This window comes from Lepus europaeus, chromosome 8, assembly GCF_033115175.1.
Source record: "Lepus europaeus isolate LE1 chromosome 8, mLepTim1.pri, whole genome shotgun sequence".
Taxonomy (NCBI): domain Eukaryota; kingdom Metazoa; phylum Chordata; class Mammalia; order Lagomorpha; family Leporidae; genus Lepus; species Lepus europaeus.
The window spans coordinates 19,416,012-19,439,837 of NC_084834.1; positions in this window are offsets into that span (position 1 = coordinate 19,416,012).

Genomic DNA, 23,826 nt, shown 5'->3' on the forward strand with positions numbered 1-23,826 from the left:
TTGGAGAGTGAACCAGCAGGTAGTTTTAAGCTCTGCTGCTCCTCCTCCTCTCTCTATCACTCTTCCTTTCAATTAAATAAATAATCTGTCTTTTTTTTTTTAAGATTCCCAGCAAAACAAACCAACATTTTTTTTCTTATTCCTGTATCTGTGGTCACACGAGCTATCTAGAAAGGGTTCTGAAAACCAGCAGGATACCTGTTTCCTTGGAGTCAATACTTCAGTGCAGTTCTAATGTTGCTATGTGGCTTGAGATGAAAGGAAATCTTTTATGAGAGATTCAAACACAAACACCAGCTCTTAGATCCAACAACAAATAATGCAAGGTCATTTTCAGTGCTACGAGAATGTTACATAAAGAATATTGCAGATCATTCTATCTCTAGCTTAATACTATCCTCATACACTTACTTACTTATACATCTTCCCCTTCTCCAGATGATATGACAAGTTATGCTTGTGTTTCATATAATTGCTATAATAAAAAGAAGTCCTAGAGTTGGACAAAACCTTAATTTGAGCCTAGTTGGTCCCATGTTTCATTTCGTTTCTTCTTTTCTTTTCTTTTCCTTTCTTTTCTTTTTCTCTTTTTGCTGTATTTAGGTATTAATGTAGGGTGATTGTAATAACAACAGACTTTTCAATAGTGGTTTGTCATTTTCTGGTATCTTCTTATTGCACTAGCATCTCCATCATGAGATGTATGTTATATAAATTGTTGTGTGAGTCATAACGCTAAAGACAGAAAAAGTTCTTCCATGAGCTGCCTATGTTCAGTCAGACCAGTAATAGGGCTTGGTTGGAAATGGAAACAAAATCCCGTCTCTCAAGACAGTAGTTCCTCTTCATTAAATCATACTGCCATATACACATTCTCTCTCATGACTTACTGTAATTAGTATAGATAATATCTAAATATTTTGAAAATATTTTGTCTGTACAAAGTAAGCCACCACCAATGAATAAGATAACCTAGCTTAAAATACTTAAATTAAAAAGATACTATTTTTTATGACAAAGTAATGACTTTTCTACTACTAAGGAAAATGTATGATTGCTTTATTTTGCATGTCATTTCAGAGTTCATGTCCATAGTCATGGCCAGACTGAGTACCTGAGTCTCCAGCACGACATGTAGTTAAACACACTTTCTCATCTCCAGCACGTTCCGGTGATGAAGCTTGAGTAATCACTGGTATTAGGAGATTTATCGAAGATCATTGTGCAGATGAGATAAAGGAAAAAGAAAAAAAATAAGGCAAACTGAAGCTTCTGCTCTATTGCTTAAGTCCCTCAACCATAAGAGTTCCCTGCTGCTTCATTACTTAACTGTGCAAAGAGCTGTGCTTTTTGAATGAAAGATCATGTTGGTTTTTGATGCTCAACATTTGTAATTAACACACCTACCATTGCCAGAATAACTTTTGAAAAAGGTCATTTTCTTTAGATCAATGTAAACAATTAAGCCTCAATTTTACTAAGTATAGTGTACAAATTGGCTGTTTGAAAGTTAATATAAAAAGAATCATCAGTACTTAAGTTTCCAATTTTCCACATGCATAGTTAAAATGTTTTGAACTAAACTACTTGGCAAAATATTTCATGAGAAAATTTCTTTTTAATGAAAATAGAAAGCAGATTATATTCTTAATGAGAAATAGGTTGACGTGTTTGGGTGGCATTTAGTCAACTAGATTATTTGGACAATCTTACCTTATTTATCTACTTAACATTAGAAGAAACATTAAGCTGTGTTACAGGACTCAATATAATAAAAAAAAAAGTCCAAGATGTCTGTTTCTTGAAACATATTGTGAATGGATTTGAATAATTATATATATATATTTGCTTTATTAACACATAGATTTATTTTCATTAAAAAGGCATCTTGGGGCTGGTGCCATGGAGTAGTAGGTGAAGCATCCACACGTGGCACTCATATCCCGTATGGACACTGTTTGAATCCCAACAATTCCACTTCCAATTCACTGATGGCCTAGGAAAGCAGTAGAAGACAGCCCAAATGTTGGGGCCCTTGCACCAACATGGGAGGCTCAGAAGAAGCTCCTGGCTCCTGGCTTCGGATCGGCCCAGCTCTGCCCATTGCAGCCATTTGGGGAGTGAACCAGTGGATGGAAGATCTCCCTCTGTCCTCTCCCTCTCTCTGTCTGTATTTCTGCCTTTCAAGTAAATAAATAAATCTTTAAAAAAATACATCTCTACTTAATTCTTTCTTTGGTCCAACACAAGAAGATCATATTGGGGAGTACATTCCAAGCATAAAGCTATTACTTAATATGTCCTGTTCCAGAAGAAAACACATGCATTTTCTTTTCATCCATCATGTGAAAAATACAATATTGGGTTGACTCCATTTTTTTCTAAATATCAGTAAATATTTCTCTAATCTATCCAGAATATATTTAATATAAATAATTCAGCTTTTAGTGAATAAACGATAAATGAAATGAATTGTAATGAGAGATGGTATGAGAAAAAAAGGATTATCTTATAATTAAGAAAAATAAGTATTTTCATGTTAATTGAGGACTTACTGGATGTCCAGATGGCCTGTACTACTTTGGGTCCTAGACTCAGGTCATGGTCATGGAGAAGGAAATTGAGAGGTTAAAGAATTTAAAGTATTACAATGAGAATTGATTATTATCAGATTCCTGTGGACCAGTGTGATTAGCTCAAGCCCAGAGCACATTCTTCAGAATCTTCATCATGTTGATGGAGTTAAAGTGCAAGGGTGGAAATATAATATGATTGAAAGTCATGCCAAAATTCACCAATGACTATTAAAATAATCAAATCACAAACCATGATCTTATATTGTTAAAGATTAAAAGCCTGTATATCTGACCTACATGTGGTAGCATGGAAACATTGACCAAGGCTTGGTTGCCATAAAATTCTCAGTCTGATATTAATTCATATTGTGACTTATGTTCAGGGAATAATGCCTGTAATAATATCTAAGTTTTCTTTATAAATATTAAAGTTCTAAATTTATATCAGAGAATATAAAATTAATTATATGAAAATGAAAGCCTTATATTACTGTTCAGCCAGTATCATTCATTTAGTATGAATTAAATTTATATATGTACATATATATATGCAATGGGTATAATAAGTCTTATTAAATTTTTTGTAATCATATCAGTAAACTAAGTGAATGAGGAAAAAGCTGATTTATAGTCTAATATTGTATGAACCAGGATCCAGGTGATTAAATAAATTTATCATATTTTAATCAGTTACCTGGTCATAGGCAGCTGTTTTTGTTTATTTGTTTGTTTGTTTTTTCTTAAGATTTATTTATTTATTTGAAAGGCAGAGTGACAGATAAAGGGAGAGGAAGAGACAGAGAGAGAGAAGATCTTCTATTTGCTGTTTAACTCCCCAAATGGTGGCCGGAACTGGGCCAATCTGAAGCCGGGAGCCAAGAGCATCTTCTGAATCTCACATTTGGGTGCATGGGCCTAAGCACTTAAGCTATTTTTCAACCTCTTTCCCAGGAGCATTAGCAGAGAGCTGGATCAGAAGTGGAGCAGCCAGGACTCCTATCAGCACCATTATGGGATGCTGGTACCACAGGCAGTGGCTTGACTCCATGCCACAGTGTCAGCCCCCTTTTGTGTCTTAAATATTATTTTAGAGGGTTCATAGTTAAGCAGGTCAACAGATTCTAGTTGTAGATTCCTACAGCATCCAGTGATCCATAGTAAAGCACTTTCTCTCTTTCTCTCTCTCTCTCTCTCTCTCTCTGTGTGAGTGTGTGTGTATAAATAGACACAGTTAGTTCTCCATTTCCATAGGTACTATATCCATGGATTCAATGTACTATGAATCAAAATTATTATTATTATTATTATTATTATTATTTTTGACAGGCAGAGTGGATAGTGAGAGAGAGAGAGAGAGACAGAGAGAAAGGCCTTCCTTTTTGCCGTTGGTTCACCCTCCAATGGCCGCTGCGGCTGGCACATCACGCTGATCCGAAGCCAGGAGCCAGGTGCTTCCCCTGGTCTCCCATGCGGGTGCAGGGCCCAAGGACTTGGCCATCCTCCACTGCCTTCCCGAGCCATAGCAGAGAGCTGGCCTGGAAGAGGGGCAACCGGGATAGAATCCGGCGCCCCAACCGGGACTAGAACCCGGTGTGCCAGCGCCACAAGGCGGAGGATTAGCCTGTTGAGCCACAGCGCCGACCAATTATTATTTTTTAAAGATTTATTTTATTTGTTTGAAAGACAGAGTTACAGAGAGGTAGAGACAGAATGAAAGAGAGGTCTTATATCTTCTGGTTCACGGCCGGAGCTGAGACAAAATGAAGACAGAGGCCCGAAGCTTCTTCTGGGTCTTCCACAGGGGTCCAGGGGCCCAAGGATTTGGGCCATCCTCTGCTGTTTCCCCAGGTGCATTAGCAGAGATCAGAAGTGGAGTAGCCAGGACTAGAACCAGTGCTCATGAGGGTGCCGGCACTCCAAGTCCAGGACTTGAAGCCACTGCACCACAGTGCCGGCCCCAAAGATTATTTTTAAGAAAATAAGCAGAATGCATATTTGGTATAGGGTTAAGATAACAGTTGGAAAGTCTGCATCCCACATTGGAATGCCTTAGTAAGAGTCCCAGCTCCACTCGATTCCAGCTTCCTGCTAGTAAGCACCCTTTGAAGGCAGCGGATGATTGTGCAAGCACTTGGATCCTTGTTACCCGTGAAGAAGAACTGGTTGGAGTTTAGGGTTTCTAGCTTCAGTCTCATCCAACTCTGACTGTTTTGGGCATTTGAGGAATGAGCCAATGGATATGAGCTTTGTGTATCTCAAAAAAAAAATCTACTGAATATGTGCAGATTTTTAAAAATTGTCTTTATTCTTTAAAAACAGTACCATGTGTTGACTATTTATCGAGCATTTACATTGTATTAGGTATTATATGTAGCTACAGATGATTTAAAGTATATGGGAAGATGTGCATATGTTATATGAAAATACTGTATCATTTGATAAAAAGTAGTTGGTCAAAGTGGATCTCTAAAGAAATTATGTAATTATTATTTCAAAGGAATCCTAAAATACATCCATTCATTTACCAAGTATTTATTGAGTGTCTACTATGTGTAAGGCAAAGTGGTAGTCAGTGGTAAATAAGATCAAATACCATAAATGCAGTTTTTGTCTAAAAGATTTTTTAATATATTTAAAAAGATGAACATTGAAGATTATAGAAAACCCAATGTAAGGTTCTGTACAAGTATATAGCAAATTCTGGTTGAGGTACCAGGAAAGGAGTCTGTGTACAAACACCTTTTTAAATTAACAGTTGGAAGAAGAATAGCCATGGCTTAATGAAATCTGGGGAAGCATTTACAGGCAGAGAGAAAAGTAAGTGGGAAGTATGGTGTGTATTTCTTAAATTGTGAAGGTTAATATGATTGCTCGGAACAAGGAGCATATGGGATAGAATGAAACAAAAACTAATATGTTTATGAGTGAAGAAAATGTAGTAAAATAAAACAGTAATGGGAATTTTTTATATATTTATATGTTTATTACATATATAAGTATGTAATAATTAAAGTACATATAACCTATGATGCCTATGTGTTATGTATTTGACATTTTGAATTATGGGACTAATAGTTTTTTTTTTCTTTTTTTTTTTGTATGTCAAAATGTCATTTAAGTTTCTAGACCCTCACAATGAACAGAAATTATCAATTTAAAAATATTTACTTTACATTGCATTTTTAAATATCCTTCAAGTTATTTTCATTCAGCCTGAACTTCTGTTGAAGTTTCTAAAAATGTAACTGAAAACTTGAACAACAGGCCAAACAAATGTATAGTGATATGGGGGGGGCGGGGCAAGGAATAAATAAATCAAAGCAAATTTGAACCATCTAGTCACCCTCTGGAAGTTGAATTGTAGGTACAAAGGCAAAAGAAATATGCATCGCACCATTGGGTGATAAAAAAAACTGAAGGTAAAAAAAATAACTGGTTTTACGACTTTTATAAAATGAATTTTTTCTCTGCCAATTTTCCCACTCTCTTCTCTTGTCAATCCTGCTGGGTAACTACATTACAGTCACAAATAAATATGTAACCAAAGGCAATCAAACCGGAATTGTAGGTTAAAATAGGTAGATACATTACAGAAGTTCCTGCATGTCATTATGCTCCTCATTATCTCAGTGGCAAATTGTATTCTTTCAGAATAATTACAAGTTAGCAGTTCTTCATTGTACTCACGTTTTGCTGTGAACATCAGCTCCAGAGGGCTGAACTCTGTCTCTACAGAATAGGAGGTGCTGCAGAATGTAAATGAGCAAAAGGAGGGCACCTTGGCTGCAGGGATTAACACCGAAGACGTTTCATAGCACCCCAGGAAATAAGCACAATGGTTTTAACTTGGCATGTGAATGCTCACTCCCAGGTGGATATGATACTCATACCTAAAGACATTACCAGCAGTCTATGGCTTACATTTATTCTAAATGCCCCTTCTTTCCCTCCCCGCCTCCCCCAGTGAAAGTAATCATTCAAAGAGTCTTTATGTGTACAGACTGTCGATTTTTTTATTTTTAGTTAGGTGTGAGTAGATAGAGTACAATGGAAAACAGACTTTTACTAAACTGGGGAGGCAGGTCTGGGAGAAACTGCTAAATGTGAGACAAAGGTAACGTGTTATTTATAAGTGCACCACAAAAAGCTGGACAGGCTATTTCCAAGTCACCTACTCTTTCATTGTAAACAACTATGAAACTCCATAAAATATACGAAGCAACTCCTTTTAGGCATGGAAAAACAGATGACACTGGCCTATGAGCCCTGAAACAAGGAGCATGTAAGAGGAGAGTTCCACGTCTATCCCAGCTGTTTGCCTGGTGCGTCTTCCAAAGTTTGACAAAAGGAACTGGGGCCCAACGAGCAGAGGATTCTTCTGAGAAGAAGAAACAGAGATCAGATGTCAGAGCTGCTGAGGTATCTGAAATTTATGGAGCAGGGTATCACAGCTGAATTAGCACTGCAGAAAAAGAGCTCTGAAATGTATAAAAATGTTTCCTTAGTTCCTTGGCCAAATACTATGCTGCTGTGGCCCGGGTTAGATGCCATGAAGACTTGTAGAAGGAAAAAAATAGTGCCCTCTAGAGAGCATTAAGCTGGACAGAGATCTTAGAAGTCAAGTAGTGCTTGGAGGTATTGAATTTCTAGTCAGCAAGAATAGAGATCTTGAGGGAAACATTTCAAATAGTCAAATGAGAAATGTGTGCCTTATGCATGGGATTCTTTTAGTCTTAGTATAAGTCCTTTTCCAGATTTATCCTATCAAGCTGAAAACTAAGCCTTGCTTTTTTTTTTTTTTGTTATCTGTATATGTTATTCCCTTTGAAAGATTGCTAAATTGTTTGCTTGAATGCATTTCTTGAATTCACATTATAAATAGTGTATTACAAAGGCAGCTCTGTCCTTTGTGTTTTCTTATTTTAAAACAGCATAATGAACACATCATTTTCGATAGATAAAAAGTAATTTACTTTTTGATTCAAATGGTATAGGGCTCGTCAATCTGTATGGAAGCATAGGTGTCTGTATCCTAACTCTTTAAGAAATTTGCTGTGCTGAATGTTGTTACTTTATAACACAATGACATTACTACCTTATTTCTCAGTTGCTAATTAATCACCCTTAAGACATATTCTATATTATTACTAATAATTGATAGTTGTTTAAATATAATGAAACAAATAGTTGAAAACATATGCCCGGGAACATATGTCAAGAAGAGCTGAATCCTGGTGAATAAGTAATTATGGTCAGTTAAGAGGAAAGTCTTAATGCCAATTGGAATGTTTTACATGACAAATTTATTCATATTAAAAATACATAGATATTCTGTCCATGTAACCTAGTAAGTTGTCAGTTAGTTTTACATACAATTTATGTACCTAGAATTTCAGTAGACTATTGAAGCAGCATTTACCACTCTCAACTCTTCCCAGGAATTGTTGTAACGCTGTAGAATGATAATGAGGCTTGGTAGTATGAGGTTATACTGGTTTTTCTCTTTATCTTTGAATTGGATTCAGGCATCCTTTCTGGATCTTGGCTCCAAATGCATCCCTGCTTTTCTATAATCCCAAATTACACTAGATGGTGCCTTCAACACAGCTCCTAAGGGCTGATGATCTTCCTTCTTGACCCATGCCAAAAGTCAGAAAAGCAGCAAAATCAGTACAGTGTTCATTGTAATTTTAAGGATCAGTTCTGGATAACTATATAACAAGTAGGTTATTTTGCAATATATGTATTTCTAGGGTCAACTCAAGAATTCTAAAATAATCCAGACTAGAATTTCTATTATATATTTATATTTGTGTTTTGTCAGGAGTAGTTACAACTTACCATTAAATTCACACATGAGACAAGATGAATCCATGTTATTACTGGCCATGATAGGACTCCTGATGTTTGCAAAGAGTGACATGACATCTGCCTGGGTTTTAATTTGCAAATTGCAATGCTAATATTTAACCTACCTCAGAACTTGATGAGGCTCTGTGAAATGCTAAAAAGTGCCCAAAATAAAAATATTCTTGATTGTCAAAAAAAGTAATTTACATACAAACACCAAAGACATTCATTTTGGTACAAATGGAAATCAGCTGCAGGACCTTTTGGTGGACTCAACTGAATTACCCTTCAAACCTGATTTGTCTGTGTGATTAAATAATGCACATGTGTATTTCTTCAGATTTGATATAAGCATTAGTTCAAGGTTATAGAAGAATTGGCTCACTACCGGGGGAAAAAAAAAAAACTTGACATTATGTAATGGAGGAAAAAAAAGAATAAAAGACCCAGCAGTTTCTTACCAGAATGGCATCCACAAATCCAAATTATAACAGATATATAAAGCATCAGGAAAATGTAACTTGTAACAAAGGGAAAAATGTGGACAAAAGAAATAAACCCAGATAAGTAATAAGAAGGTTGAAATAATTCTTAAAAATATTTCAGTAATATAAAGGAAAGAATAGTTATAATGGGCAAAGAAATGGGTGGCTTATTAGTTCATTTGGAAAACGGTGAGAAATCAACAGACTTGTCACTAAATCCCCTGAGCAAGACAGAAGACAATGGAACAATATCAAGTGCTAGGGAAAAGAACTTTCCTTTTAGGATTATGTCCATGAAATAATCATCAAAAATAAAAGGAAATGATTTTTTTTCCAGAATTTGTTGCCACCAAACCTGTAGTAATGCTATTGAGATGTTAAATAAAATTATTCAGACTGAAAGAAAATGATGCTAGATTAAAACTCACACTATCTTGAGGAAAGGAAGATTGCAAAACAAAGTCAATCTGTGGGCATATATGAAAACCCATTTTTTTTCTTTCATTAGTGCCTTTAAAATAATTGGTGTGGTGCCAGTGCTATGGTGTAGCAGGTAAAGACGTCTCCTGCAGTGCCAGCATCCCATGTGGGTGCCGGTTCATGTCCTGGCTGCTCCACTTCCTATCCAGCTCTCTGCTATGGCCTGGGAAAGCAGTAGATGTTGACCCAAATCCTTGGGCCCATGCACTGCATAGGAGAACTGGAAGAAGCAGTCTGGCCATGGCGGCTAACTGGGGAGTAAACCACTGAATGGTAGACCTCTCTCTCTCTCTCTCTCTCTCTCTCTCTCTCTCTTTCTGTCTCTCTCTGTGTAACTCTGACTTTCAGATAAATATATAAAAAAAAATTGGCTTTGCACTAAGAATAGTATTGTGTAATTAATAACACATATAGAATGCATAAGAATGCATATGATAATTCAAAAGTGGAAGAAGGAATAAATACAATTCTAATGTAATGTTCTTATATTATATATGAAGTGGTATGATGTGAGTTCAAAGTAGTCTGTCAGAAGTTAAGATTGCATGAGCTTGGCAGCTCATGACAAGAGCCTCAGGTAGGGCTCTTGGGAGGGCAGTGGAGGATGGCCCAAGTGCTTGGGCCCCTACACCCATATGGGAGACCAGAAAGAACCACCTGGCTCCTGGCTTCAGATCAGCACAGTGCCGGCCATAGCTGCCATTTGGGGAGTGAACCAATGGAAGGAAAACCTTTCTCTCTGTCTCTCTCACTGTCTACAACTCTACCTGTCAAATAAATAAATTAAAACAAATTTAAAAAAGAGTCTCAGGTGATCACTGATGTTATAAATAAGAGTGTCAATTGTTAAATCAACAACAGGAGTCACTGTGCACTTGCTCCCCATGTAGGACCTCTGTCCTTAATGAGGTGTACTATGAGAATTAACACTAAAATTTGTCTTCAAACAGTTCTGTATACTTTGTGTGTCTGTGGGTGCAAACTCTTGAAATATTTACTTAGTATAGAGTTGGTCTTCTGTATACAAAGATAATTAAAAATGAATCAATGAGGAATGGGATGGGAGAGGAATAGGAGATGGGACTGGAGTGGGGGTAGAGGGCTGCTGTGGGAGGAAGAACCACTATATTCCTAAAGTTGTACCTATGAAATTTGTATTTATTAAATAAAAGCTGAAAGAAATGAAAGGTGCTTCAAGAATCCAAGAATAAAACAGGAAATTTTGTTTCATTACTGTCTGAAAACTCAGAAATATTTCTCAGATACCTATACCTGTGAATGATGTTTGCTTTTAGTAACTGGCAGTTTTCTTCTAAGATATTATGTGATTAAGGAAAATATTTGGTAGTTGTAAACTAATCATTTCCCTGTTCCTTTTTGAAGAATCCTAATTTGTTTGGATGGCAACGTAACTCATCCTAGAGGGTAAATGAGTAGTCTAAGTCAGTTCCTTTTTTATTTTTTTTAAATGATGTCTGTTCATCTGCTGTCTTTTTTTTTTAAGATTTATTCATTTATTTGAAAGGCAGAGCTACAGAGACACAGAAGCAGAGAGAGAGAGAGAGAGAGAGAGAGAGAGAGAGAGAGAGAGAGAGAAAGTCCTCCATCTGCCGGTTCACTCCCCAGAGGGCCACAAAGGTCACAGCTGCACGTATCTGAAGCCAGGAGCCAGGAACTTCCTCCAGACCCCCCTACATGAGTGGAGGGGCCAAGGACCTGAGCCATCCTCCACCATTCTCCCAGGCTAAATCAGAGAGTTGGATCAGAAGTGGAGCAGATGGGACTCAAACCAGCACCCACATTGGATTCCAGCACCGCAGGCAGTGGCTAAGCCTCAGAAGCAGCCTCCTAAGTCAGTTCTGCTGCTACATTTTTATAGAAATAAATAGAGGCCTTTAGTTTCTCTTTTGGCAAACAAGAGATAAGAAAGAATATGTCTGTGATAATTGGTCCTTTCATATATGAGAGATGTGAATGGAGAAATCTTTTTTGTCTCGGCTGTCGTGTGAAGACGTGATATTTGGAATTACAGCAGAGAATTAATTTTGAGAGGCTGTGAGTGAAGGTATTTCCAACTTTCGAGTAGACAAAAGGCTATGTAGTGATTAGAGTGAATAAATTCAAATTAAAATGATCTATCTCTAGATATTCTGTGACATAAAATTACATAATGATGTTTCTTATTTAAGTAACTTAGGCATCTTATTATGTCCAGAGAAAACATTACAGATTAATATGAAGTATTTAGGAATAGTATTATCAGGGCCCAAGTAATATTCAGCTATGTATAAGGTTATATAGTCAATATTAAGAGACTAGGGAAGTGATATATCTAGATATTTCATATTCTATTTCTTCAAAATTAAAAAAATAATTGAGCATATTACTTTTATTTTATGTATATATATTATCTCCAACCTACTCAATATTTTAAAGAATTATTTATTTATTTAAGAAAGCTACAGAGAGAGAGGGAGAGACATAGGGAGGTATCTTCCATCTGCTGGTTCACTCCACAAATGGCTACAACAGCCGATGCTGTGCCATTACAAAGCCAGCCATAGCCTGGAGCTTCACACTGGTCTCCCACCTGAGTACAGGAGCCCAAACACTTGGGCCATCTTCTGCAGCTTTTCTCTGGCTATTAGCAGTGAGCTGGATTGGAAATGGAGCACCTGAGATTGAACTGGCACCCATATGGGATGACAGCATTGCAGGTGATGGCTTCACCTGCTACATCACAAGGCCAGCACTGAATGTACTGAATATTCTATTACATTTTTTCAGATAATGCTATATATTCACTGAAAAAGCTATGAAAAAATTGCTAGTATTTTTTCTCTTTAGAGCATACTATTTTGAAGATAATTGGGTTTTTATATTACCTATATATGTTATAATTAGCATATTTATAATAAAGCACATGCTATTTAAATCAACTGGAGTAAAATGTGTTAGAGACTATGTAATAAATTGTGTCTCATAACCTTCCCTTTTTGGTTTCCTTCTATCTTCCTGAAATGGTGGATTTGTGAGTTTTAAGCTCAACTATTTCTCTTTTAAAGAAACAACTTGGCTTTAAATTACTATCTGTATTATTTCATACCACAATAAACTCAATCCCATTCTAAACCATCTTCAGTGTCAGAGATGTGGCATAGTAGGCTAACCCTCCACCAGCGGCGCTGGCATCCCATATGGGAGCCAGTTTGTGTCCCAGCTGTTCCACTTCTGATCCAGCTCCCTGCTAATGTTCCTGGGAAGGCAGTGGAAAATGGCCCAAGTGCTTGGGCCCCTATACCAATGTGGGAGACCCAGAAGAAGCTCCTGGCTCTTGGCTTTCAATCAACCTGGTTCCTGCTGTTAGAGCCCGTTGGGTAGTGAATCAGTGGAGGGAAGACCTTTCTCCCTGTCTCTCTTTATGTGTAAATAAATAAAATTTAAAAAAATAAACTGAATATGAATAATATGTTTTGCTTCTTTCTTTTTAACTTTTGTTATTTCATATGTTTTTGAATAATCTGCTGAAAATATAATTTCAAAGTTCATATCAATTCCTTTCTTCCTTCATTTATTAAATTTTAATTTTTTGACAAATAAAAAGGGACATTCTTCAAATCATAAACGATTAAATATTGTAGAAGAGAGTTTTAAATTTCAAGTTTTAAAGGTAGTAAGTCCATCAAAATCTCCTAACAAGGGAATAGTAAAAATAAATTCATATCTCAAAATGCCTTTGTGATAGCATAAGTGTCATGAATAGAAGCCAGCATTTTGGGAGTAGTCACCATTTAGATAATTGATTCATCTGATACATTATGATGGTAGGAACTAAAACAGAAACAGACACAGAGAAGTGGGGTGTAGGATATATTCAACTGATGTCTGGAAAGTAAAATTGATCAGACTAGGGGACAGCTGGTATGTGAATTGTCAGAGAGAAGATATTATTAAGGGTGCCTCCTAGGTTTACTTCAGAGGAAGATGCATTTAATTTTAGATAAATTGAGGAGGAAATAGATTTTAACTTCAGAAGTAAGGTCTGGGTGGTTTTAACCTCTTACAACACTAACTATTACATCTCTATGTTCTGGCTGAGTCTGCTGCATGGTAGAGTGCCCAGGAAGCAGAGCAGCTCTTCCAGTGCTTTTCAAGCTATTCTGTTGTCTATCAAAAGCTTTGCAGGCTGGTTACTCGAATCAGATCTTCCATCCTGATGACTCCACTGATCTCCACACTCCTGCTTCCTTTCTGTGTCATATTCCATTTAGATGTCTGATAGGCACTTCACATTTAATATGGCTAAAACAAAATTCTCTTGACCACCACTGCAATTTGTTCCTCCAAAAGTATTCCTCATTTCATTGAATGCCCAAATCCATACCTGGAACTCATTCTTGATCCCTTCTATTCACTAACTTTCTATATCCAAATTATTAGCAGGATATTTTACATCTATGCAAAAATAGATTCACTGTGTATCTACATTTTCTGTCCTCACTGATTCTTCCATATTCTAAGCAAACATCTGATTTCCTGTATTATTGCCATATCCTCCCATCTGAACTTCTAGCCCTTACACAGTCTATTCTTCACGGATCACGCAAGTATAGTGTTGCCTAAACCCATCTAATCATGAACATTTATATGCATTAAAACTTCTGTCAGCTTCCCATTACCAAAGTATAATGAGTTCCGATGTCTACATATTTCATATCCCTTCCTCTATCCCCTTTATATACTAGTCCCAGCTACTTTAGCATTCTGTTTGTGAATGATCATTGTTCCTTTAATGCCATTGAACTTGCTGATCTCCTTACCTGGAACAATTTGCCTTCTATTTTTCTGGTCAGCAATTGCTTATAAAAATACCATCTCAGTGTGGGCTTTCCTGATAGAGTGATTCATCTTCTCTAGTTACTGTGATATAACATTAAATTGCTTTGTTTACTTCATGGAACTTCTAATATAAAATCATCATATTCATTTATGTCTTATTTATTTCTCCATTACTAGAATACAATAGTCATGAGAAAAGTAATCTTGTGTCTTTTGCATACCACTGTTTCTAGCAGGTAGAATAATTCCTGGTACCTGGTAGGTATGGAATAAATACTTAGTGAATGAAATAATGAAATATTATATAAAAAGGGAAAAACAGAAGCACAGTCCCATACCACAGTGGCATTTCAACATTTAATTAGAAAATAAAGTAGGAAGACAGACAATGGTAGATACATACAGACCATATATGTGCTGCAATACAGAGAGTGGGGTTGGAATATGGTGTGCTGCATTTTTAATACATGTATTAGAAGAAGGAGTTTAATAGTATTAATTGGCCTGTGTGCCATTATCTGAGTGTCATATGTTCACAATGACACTATGACCTGCTTTCTTTTAAATGCAATGGGGAAGTTGAGCTAAGAAATGTAAGCCATTTGCTCAAAGTATACATTTAATGACCCAGGATTTCTGTCCGGTTGTCTGACTGTGAAGTATTTAATCCTCTCAGGATTAGTCCTTTATGGCATTTTCCAGACAGTTAAGAACTTAAGAATAGACTTTAGATTTGAATATGGTAAAGAGAAAGAAAGATGGTTGTGTTGGAGTGGTGGTAAGGCTTTCCATATTTTGTCTGTTGAGAAGTGAAAAGCAACTGACAGGGAAAGGCTGGCTGCCACTGCAGGAGAAATACAGTGCAGAATCCAAAGAGAGAAGTCAGTTATTACCATTGTGACTTTATATTTCATTATTTTTTTTCTTTTAATATCAGAAGGCTTTCAACATGTTGAATCCTTAGAAAGAAGTTAAAATAAAGAGAAGAATTAAAGTACACAAAATAAAGAGGGATTGATAGAACGTGATCTACAAATGTATAGTTTTGACATTAACATCATGGTTGGGTAAATGGTCTTTGCTAGAAAGACAAATGCTCCGCCATGGAAATAGGATGGGGTTGTAAAGATTGGTGTAGTACAGTTAACAATTAGTGAAAACCATGAGGAACAGGCAGCCATGAGAAAAAGGTACATCAAGGATGTAGATCACAGCTTGGCGTAAAAGCATTTTTCCCAAGACTGGAACACACCAGGCCGAGGAACGGTGTGGGGCATTTTAAGGAGAAAGCTGGATGAATGAATTCAGTACTGTTGAAATGGGCCCAGAAGGAGATTTTTGGTATTCTGGCCTGACGATCATAAGTGTGAAATTAGTCTGAAGTTGTTTCTGGTAAAATTCAAGCTTGTTTTTGTGACAGATCAGTAGTACAATTTTGATGAATTTATCAGTCTACAGTTTTGATCTTAGAGGTCTATGAACTTATCTTTATCAATAAATCCAAAGATTATTAATTATTTATAGAGCATCAATATGGAGCAAGTTACACCTTTCTGGATTCCAGAATGCTCATATCCTTGTCAGAGCTCAGTTCATAGATATGTGGTAAAACCTAAATGGTAATTAAAATTTTAGGCAACATGGAACTAGAACAAATGAAGTACACTGTCTACAGTGTCATTTCATTTAGATGGTAGTGATGTACCTCAAGCTTCTGACCCTGGGGCCAGTGGATTGAGCCACTGCCTATGACACTGCCCACCCGTAAGGGCACTGGTTTGAGTCTCTCCACTGCTGATCCAGCTCCTTGCTAATGTCCCTGGACAACTGCATCCACATGGAAGACCCAGATGGAGATCCAGGCACCTGGCTTTGGCCAGGCCCTTTGGGGTGTGAACCAGCAAATGGAGTATTATCTCTCTCTCTCTCTCTCTCTCTCTCTCTCTCTCTCTCAAACTCTGCCTTTTGAATAAATAAATAAATCTTAAAAAAACCTTGCCCTATAATAAAAAAATAATTTTGATATTTAATAATACCCTCTATTCCATGATTTTGCCTCCTCTCTGAACTATGCTTCCCCTCAGCTCTATTCAATCATATTATTTTAAACAGCATTAAATTAGGTAGTGGTACTCATTCGAGTATCTATTTTCCTGTCCCAGGAAATTAATAGTCTTACCACCTTGTGAATTGATGCAATTAATTTAGTCCCCAGGGCCAGCATGGTGGTGTAGCGGACAAAGCCACTGCCTACAGTGTTGGTCAGTGTCCCATATGCACACCAGTTCAAGTCTCAGATGCTCCACTTCCAATCCAGCTCTCTGCTATGGCAACAGAAGATGGCCCAAGTCTTTGGGCCCCTGAACCCACGTGGGAGACCTAGAGGAGGCTTTTGGCTCCTGGCTTAGGATCGGCACAGCTGCGGCTGTTGCGGCCAACTGGGGAGTAAACCAGCGGATGGACAACCTCTCGCTCTCTGCCTCTCCTACTCTGTGTAACTCTGACTTTTGAGTAAATAAATAAATCTTAAAAAAAAAAATTTAGTCCTCAGAGGGCAATATTATTCCCCTCTTTTCAAATTCTTGAGGAACGCTTTACTATCAACATTGTGAACTCTAAATATTGGTCTGAATATTGGTGATTGAATATATAGATTTAGAACTCAGGAGAGGTATGTCATGCAAGGGAGTATTTGGAAGTTATTGATACACCTGAGACAGCTGTCCTCAAACCTGCTCCATACCAAGAATCACCTGAATTTTTTGTAATACATGGATTATGGGACCCAATCACCAGATACTCAAATTTAGTTCATCTAAGCCAGGAACCAACAATTTATATTTTTATATAATTATCAACCAAAATAATCAGACTCTGATTGGAAAACCAATATTAAAGTGTATTCAACTAATCTGAGTAATCTGAGAATTTAAAACCAGAAACACAGGCTGTGTTGTCTGCCTTGCAAGCCTAGGTTTGCTTACAGGTCTTAACTTTTTTTTTTTTTTTTTTTTTTTTTTTGACAGGCAGAGTGGACAGTGAGAAAGAGAGAGACAGAGAAAAAGGTCTTCCTTTGCTGTTGGTTCACCCTCCAATGACCGCCGCGGTCGGTGTACCGCACTGATCCGATGGCAGGAGCCATGTGTTTATCCTGGTCTCCGATGGGGTGCAGGGCCCAAGGACTTGGGCCATCCTCCACTGTACTCCCTGGCCACAGCAGAGAGCTGGCCTGGAAGAGGGGCAACCGGGACAGAATCCGGCGCCCCGACTGGGACTAGAACTTGGTGTGCTGATGCCGCAAGGCAGAGGATTAGCCTGTTGAGCCACGGTGCCGGCCACAGGTCTTCACTTTTATTGCAGGGTCAGTACATGCACCGAGTCAGGTTTAAACAATTCAGACTGACAGGTGGTCATATAGTTATTGATTTCACTGAAAATGTAAGTTAACAGACTAGATTGCTGACTAATGAGCTATATTACATAACCATGGGGATGCTATCTGTATACAGGTAGAGGAAACAGTGAGATAATTAATCACTTTTCCAACAGTGGGCCAATACTTAAAGCTTGCTTCTTCTTAAGGCCCAGTAGATGCTTCCTTGGTCAGAGTTTGCAGAAAAATCACATCACCGGGGAGCCAGTTACAGGGTGTCTTTATGACAAGGACGGCTCCTGGTTTTCTTAGGCCTCTATAGTTACCATTCCACTCTTCAGTCCAGGTAACCAGCAGGTTTTTCTAATCAAATAACCCGGGATTGGAAATAAATTTTAGAGGTGAAATTGGACACCATAGATGTGGAAAAGATGAGAATGATGAATACAGAATCATGTGGAATCCCAATACTTCCAAGGAGAGGAATGAATCTTGTCTAATGTATACACTTGGCTGTGAAGGCTGAGGGTCAATACAATAATACTCAGGATCAAAGGAGGGCTGACTGTCATTTCATGCTGGAAGGAGGCATGTTTATATTAAAGAAAAGTGGAACTTGGAGAAGAAGAGGCTCACCACAGAGGAGTGAATAATTTATGCAAAAAGGTTTAGGAGGTGGTTGGAAAAGGAAATTAATTGCGGGGTGCTTTTTAAATAGATTTTTTATTTTTCACTTTGTTATTATTTTAAATAGTATTAAATAATATTTATTATTAGACTTTATTTAAGTTCACAGCAAAATTGAGTGAATGTTCAGAGATTTTTCCATATCTTCTCCCCTCACAGATTTGTTGCCAGGCCCCCCATCAGTGCAGTGTACTTTGCACAACTGGTGAAGCTACACTGAACATCACCAGGAGTCCATAGTTTACATCCGAGCTTATTTTGGTGTTCTGTGTTCTATGTGTTTGGACGAATGTATAATGACAGATATCAACCATTACAGTATAAAAAAGAGTAGTTTTGTTCAGTTGTCCCATCACATTCACTTTTTTTTTTTTCATTATTCATTTGTGAGACAGAAAAACAGAAAGAGAGAGAGCACACGCTCATGTGTTGGTTCCTCCAAAAATACTCCCAACATCTAGGGACTAGGTTGGGCCAGAACAGGGAGCCCAAAACTCAATCTCCCACGTGAACGACAGAGGCCCATTTACTTGGGTTATCATCTGCTGCCTCAGGTCTGCATCAGAGGAAGCTGGAGTGGAGAATGGAAACCAGGCACTCTGTTGGAAACACACACTCTACCAGCCCCACTGCTTGAAAAGAGGATCTTTTCTCCCTTGTATAGCCTCTGCTCCTTTGTTGAAGACAAGGTGACTGGATTGATGTGGGTCTTTATCTGAGCTCTATTCTTTTCCATTTATCTACAGCTTTATACTGCAGCTTTGCAGTATGACTTGAAGTCTTACAGTCAGGTAGTTTTAATTCTCCAACTTCCCTGGCTATTCTGAGGGCTGATTTTTATTTGATGGCTATGTACCCAGCAAATACAAATCTTAACTGTTTCACCCTTAACATTCTGTGAGATGTTGTTCTTAACTGTTGTGGAAGTGGATGTTTAAAATTCTGAATTGCCCACAGTGAGGCAACTAGTAAATGATATCAATAGGAATTACATTTGGACTTGCCTAACTTTTCCTATGCCTTCTCTTCTATTTTTGAGCAATGTTTATGTAAGAAGGAGATGAGGGGCTGTTGCTGTGGTGTAGCGGGTAAAGCCGCTGCCTGTGGTGCCAGCATTCCAAGTGGACGGCTGTTCACTTCCGATTCAGCTCTCTGCTATGGCCTTGGAAAGCAGTACAGGATGGTCCAAGTCACTGGGCCCCTGAACCAGTGTGAGAGACTTGGAAGAAGCTCCTGGTTTCTGGCTTCAGATCGGCTCAGCTCCTACCACTGCGGCCAACTGGAGAATGAATGAGCAGATGGAAGACTTCTCTCTTTCTCTCTCTCTCTCTCTCTCTCTCTCTCTCTCTCTCTCTGCCTCTCTGTAACTCTGCCTTTCAAATAAATAAACCAATCTTTAAAAAAGAAAGATACGAGTAAGGAAAAGTAATGCTTATTTGGAAGGGGAAACATTTCATCCTCAGAGAATCAAAGTGAAAGAATGCATGGGAAACAGGAGAAATGCACAAACTGGGTAAGGGGACGTGAGAGTTTGAAAAAATAGCAGCATTCAAGAATAGTCATTAAAGGAAAATGGGAAGGGTCTTGAAGGGTTAGTTTATCAGAAGCATGTTTCCAAAATATGCCCATATTTTGAATTATTTTTTAAATTGTTTTTTGTTAAACATGATATGAACACACATTTCTAAAAGAATTAGTACAAATTTTTCAATATTTGGTTCTCTGTATTCGAATAATATGACAAATAATTATAAATTATTTTGAAAAAGTAGTTTCTTGCCTTAAAGAGTATGATTATAAATTGAATTTAAATAAGCCAAATTGTGCAGGACTTTTATTGTAGAAGCTAATCATGAAGGGGTATTTTCTTGAGAATCATTTAGTAAAGCAGGAAGAAATCTTATAATCTAAATAATCACCATTTAATACATTTTCATTAAGTATGGATTTTATGTGGTGAACATTTAGTTTTTGAGAGGGTTATACCTGCTATGGAAAATGTTAACTAAAATAAATTTTAACTATAGATTTTAGTGTTTATTTATTGATTATTCATGTATCAATTATATTTTTAGAATATGAAAGCAAAGAAAAAGGTATAAAATCATATATATGTTTATATATTTGATTTTCTCTCAAATGTCATAAAAACTGATATTTTTGATATAAAAGTTATAGCACATTATATTTTTAGATATAATTTGCATTCAGCCCACATGAAAACCATGCAAATCCATTCTGTGTGAAAATTAATTATTCCTGTCCTCAGTATTGCCTTTGACAAGGTAAGAAACATTTGGATTCATCCTAATTCATTTCAAGTAGTGGTAATTATAGAGGGTGTGAAGAGCAGCTCTCCACTCAATTCTCTCTAATTATTATATGACACATAATAAACCTCTTCAGAAAGCAAATGCTGAGTCCACTAGCTTCAGTCTTCTGGATATAAAAAGTAACATATTCCCCCCTTCTTTCAGTTACTTAAAGAGAAATATGTCATTGAAGAGTAGATTTGCATGAGACCATTTATGAAGGTTTTGCTTTTAGGATGAAAATATAGAGTAGATGAAAACTCCTGAGGATATTCATAATTTCCCCATCCAATCATATCCTTTCCATCTTGTATTACCAAGGTTTGGTTATGTATAATGTAATATTCAGTCTCAATGAATTTAGTTGGCTTCAATTCCATTCAGCCCACTGGGTTAAGTTTAAAACTAGATCTCTCCATTATTTCTACCCAATATTAGATAGTGTGCAAATATGAGAGTGATGTCTTGAATGATTTTTCCCCTCTTTGTTGCATCAGCACAGGAACAGCCCAAGATCTGACATTTTACCTGAGACATCCATTAATGCTGATCAGGGGTCAGTAGTCAGTTCTTGAGATTTTTTTGCACAATGAATTCTTGTTTTACAGAGCAGTGGAGTGATTTTTCACCATTTTATAAACACTCTTGTATTTGAAGTGTCACAGCATTTTTTCTTAGTTTTTGTGTGATGATTCAATCTGTAGAATTGGCCAAGGAGTACAAATAATAACTGAAAAAAAGGCAGGGAATAGAATTAGGATAAGGAGAGAGTGGGAGCTATGCTGTGGACTCCAATTCATAGACTTTTACACATCAGTGAAGGTTTGGTAAAGTCTACTACATTTTGTTCTGGAATCAGGTAATTGCACCAGGCAGAATAATCATCCTCCAATTATGTCTGTGTACTAATCCCTGGTACCTGTGAGTATGTCACCTTACATAGCAAAAGGAACTTTGTAGATGTAATAAAGTTGTAGAAACATAAAATGGGAAATTCTCCTGGATTAGTTGGGTAGCTTTAACTGAATCCCATATGTCTTTTTTTTTTTTTTTTTTTTTGACAGGCTGAGTTAGACAGTGAGCGAGAGAGACAGAGAGAAAGGTCTTTCTTCCGTTGGTTCAGCCCCCAAATGACCACTATGTCCGGCACGCTGTGCCAATCCAAAGCCAGGAGCCAGGTGCTTCCTCCTGGTCTCCCATGCGAGTGCAGGGTCCAAGCACTTGGGCCATCCTCCACTGCCTTCTCGGACCATAGCAGAGAGCTGGACTGGATAATATATCTTTAAAAGCAGAGAATGATCTTCAACTGGAAAAATAAGGTAGAAGACATATAGAGCAGAAGAGGGAACAGGGATGGTAGGCATGGAAAGGGTTTGACAAGCTGCTTCTGGCTGCTAGTTGCAGGACCTGCTTGCAAAGGTGAGAGAAAGGCTTCTGCTAAAAATTGAAGTAGACCACTTGAGTACCTTAGCCACAAAATATTGGATTTTGTCAGTTGAATAAACAAGGGAATAGGTTCTCCCATACAGCCTCTGAGTAAGAACACATGAAGTAACTAGGCCACTACATGGGATAGCAACATCTCATACTGGGATGTCTGGGATCAAGTCTTGGCTGCACTCTTATTCGAGCTTCCTGCTAATATGAATTCTGGGAGACAATAGGTAAAAGCAAGTACTGCAACCCTGCTACTCACATGGAATATCTGGATTGAGTTCCAGTCTCCTGGCTTTGGCCTGGCCCAGTTCCTGCTGTTGTGAGCAATGGGTAGTGAACCAGAGAATGAAAGATCTCTGTCTCTCTCTCACTCTTTCTCTACCTTTCAAATAAAAAAAAAAAAAATGAAAGAAACTTTAAGGGAAACACAATGTTTTCAGCCTTGTGAAACCCAATACAGAAGAACAAGCTATGCCAACATAGATTTTGGAACTACAGATAATAATTTTGTGTTTCTAAAATCTGTAAAATGCATACAGAAAATTAATGTAGTAATAAATATCATTTTGGGCCAGCGCTATGGCACAGTGGGTTAAAGTCCTGGCCTGAAGCTCCAGCATCCCATATGGGTTCTAGTCCCTGCTGCCCCTCTTCTGATCCAGCTCTCTACAATCTGCTAAGGCCTGAGAAATCAGTAGAATATGGCCCAAGTGCTTGGGCCCCTGCATCCATGGGGGAGACCTGGAAGAAGCTCCTGGCTCCTGGCTTTGGATCTGCACAGCTCCAACTGTTGAGACCATCTGGGGAGTGAACCAGTGGGTGGAAGACCTCTCTTTCTGTATCTACCTCTCTCTGTAACTCTGTCTTTAAAATAAATAAATTAAATCTTTTTTAAAAAGCTGGTAATCAATATCATTTAAACAATTTTAGAGGAAGTTTAGTTAATTTTTAAGTAAATTAAATAATAATAGTTATTTCTCCTGATTAAATTGTTAATCACATTAAAATGTGTTCTCCTCTTAGCTATAGTTTATTGATATATTTTCATTCAGTATATATAAATATGAAATAATATTTCTGTACTATGTTTCTAGTATCAGTACATTCATATATACCCATTAAAATACTCTAATACATCCTTTACAACATTTTGGACAGCTCCCATAATCTTTTAGCTACTTTTATATTTTTAAAATTTTTTTATTTAAGGGAAATAAATTTCATGTATATCATATAAACGGGTTTAAGAGCATAATGATTCTTCCCACCCAACTCTCCCTCTTGCCCATGCTCCCACCCTTCCTCCTCCTTCCTCTCTAATTTCATCTCTTAATTTTTACAATTATCTACTTTAAGTTTACTTTACACTCATAAGATTAAGCTTTCACTAAGCTAAGAGGTCAACGAATAGTAGGAAGAAAAAAATCCATTCCTCAATAAGAGATACAAGGACTGTAAACAATCATCAAATCTCAAAGTGTCAATTTCAATCTTATACATTTGTTGGTACACTATTAGTTACCCAGATCAGGGAAAACATGGTGTTTCTCTTTTCAGGACTGGCTTATTTCACTAAATACAATGGTTTCCAGTTGCATCCATTTTGTTGCAAAAGACAGGATTTCATTCATCTTTATGACTGAGTGGTATTCCATACTTTATCCATTTCTTTATCCAGTCATCAGTTGATGAACCTCTTGGCTAATATCTTAGTTAATGTGAGTTGAGTTACAGTAAACATAGGGCTAGCGATAGCATTTTCATATGATAATTTCATTTCCTTTGGG